This window comes from Myotis brandtii, unplaced genomic scaffold, assembly GCF_000412655.1.
Source record: "Myotis brandtii unplaced genomic scaffold, ASM41265v1 scaffold69, whole genome shotgun sequence".
Classification (NCBI taxonomy): domain Eukaryota; kingdom Metazoa; phylum Chordata; class Mammalia; order Chiroptera; family Vespertilionidae; genus Myotis; species Myotis brandtii.
The window spans coordinates 2511124-2513274 of record NW_005370700.1 but is presented as its reverse complement, the minus strand read 5'-3'; the positions used below and the strand labels follow the sequence as shown (position 1 = coordinate 2513274).

Genomic DNA, 2151 nt, shown 5'->3' with positions numbered 1-2151 from the left:
AGCTAGTTTGATAACACCTGGTTTTGTTACGCTAGCCTTCACACAAACAGCATGCATATACAGCCACGACTCACACATCTGTTTAGAAGTTAATTGAGAACTGCTGCTTATTCAAGTCACAGATGCCCCCATGTTACGCAAGGAGACAGTTGAATTGCATGTCCACCATGAGAAAAGGAAAATAAACGATGAAACAAATGCAGCAAATATAGGCAATTGGCATTCAGAACACGCCAAAAAGCTAACACACATTGTCATTATAAAGGTTTTTCTTTCTTTAAAAAAAAGTCTTTCTTTGCATATTTTAAAATGTAATGGTCCTAGAGAATCATAAAGTGTCTTGTTGTTTTTGCCGCTGACTTCTGATGACCTCTCGTTGTTTATGGCATTGCTGGTAGTAAGTAGAAAGGCTTTTGTTTTCATCTAAAAGCTTTTTATGTTCCTGTACCAGACGAGATGTATTTTGCTGGTCCTTTTCATCCTGGTCCAGTTCTGCAACTAGTTCTTGCTTTCTCTGTAATAACAATGCAATTTCTGTTTGAACGTTCATATATTCTTGTGCCATTTTACAATGCTGTTCAAACACTGCCATAGATTCTCTGGCGTTTGGGCATGGTGCTAGAGGCTAGTGACCAGGGTAAGATAAGCCATTCGGACGGAGTTATCTGATCCATTGGTATCTGTGGAATCATCAGGAGCCCATAGATGACTTCGAGCTGACTTTTCTGCGGTTGGTCCTGAGGTAGTCGTGATCATTCTGATGCTAGCACTGGATGACCTACTGCTCACCTGACGAGGTTCTGTTCCAGTAACAATCAAGTCTTGGATGGATCTACGTCTTGGCTGTCCGTTGCCTGATAGGATGATCTCAGGGACATCCAGAATGTTGCCAGATGAAGCAGTTTTCTGATGGCCCCCGTTAGGCTTGGGACAGGCTGTGGTTGCAGCAACCCTGGCTTCTATTTCAGACATGTCAGCACTCATCCTCTTGCCCTCGGAGGTTGGGGACAAGCTCTCTACACTGTTCCCATGGAAGCTAAATGGCCAGATTCACTCTGTTGCTTTGCCTGATTTTTCAATAATTTTGATTCTAAGCGTTTAATAGTATCATTTGTGGAAGGAACTTGCTCCATATTAGTGTCACTTTTATTACTGGTATTTGTAGAAGCAATGTCTGTGAATGAGCCTGTACTGGTGGCTGAGGTGCTCTGTCCCTCATCTGAGTACAGACAGGGGTACTGCAGGGGCTCATCCGCTCCTGCAAAGTACCGCATGAAGTGAGCCATTATTTTCACAATCTCCTCCATTGAAGAGCATAGAGAAGGATCTTAGACCAACAGCAAGTCATCAGGCTCTCAACGGGCTTAGGTAAATTTTTGATCAGTGGTGGTTGAGTACCATTAGGAACAGCCCACATGATACGGAAAGCTGGGCCACCAATCTCATCAAAGGGTTTCCGACCGTTATCACTTCCCAAAGGGTAATACCCCAGTTGTAGACGTACCATTTTTCACTGTAATTGCTACCTTCAAAGTCTTCAGGTGCCATCCAGGCAGCACTCCACTTGTTATTGGTCATGTGTGTCTGAATGTCACAGGCTGTACCCAGATCACAGATTTTTAAAACTGTCCCCCACTGCGACCAGCAGCCAGTTTGGTGGGTTCAGGTCCCTGTGAATGAGAGCTTTGGGCTGCATGCTGTGAAGATAAGCCACTCCTTGGGAAGACTGTAACCACCAGCTCACAGCATGGGCAGCAGTGTAGTATGGCAATGGTCCAGCACCAGGTGGCACATGATATAAAGAGCCCCCTTCAGCACAAGACACGCTGGATTCAAACAGGCTCCATATCGCTTTACAATATTTGGATGGTTCACACGGGATAACTGCCAAAGCTCTACAATAAAAGCTTGCCTCTCAGACTCACTTTCTACTTGTTTAATAGGAACATTTTTTTGCTCTCCACTTAGCTTAGCAAACTACTCCAAAGGCTCCTCTTCCAACAACCTCTTCCACCTCGATCTCCTTATAGTCGATTTCTTCAAAGTTGAGGACTTGGGAGGGGGTTTCCGATCATGTCACTGGCCGAAAAGGAGAAGGAGGAGGAAGCGGCGGGGACTGCAGACGTGATTCTGGAGGAGCGCGAGGGGGTG

At 45.2% G+C, this 2151-nt stretch overlaps 1 pseudogene; it reads right to left on the bottom strand.

Moving 5' to 3' along the window:
• Positions 1-328: 328 nt before the first annotated feature.
• Positions 329-2151, bottom strand: part of LOC102250085 — a 7111-nt pseudogene continuing 5288 nt past the window's right edge.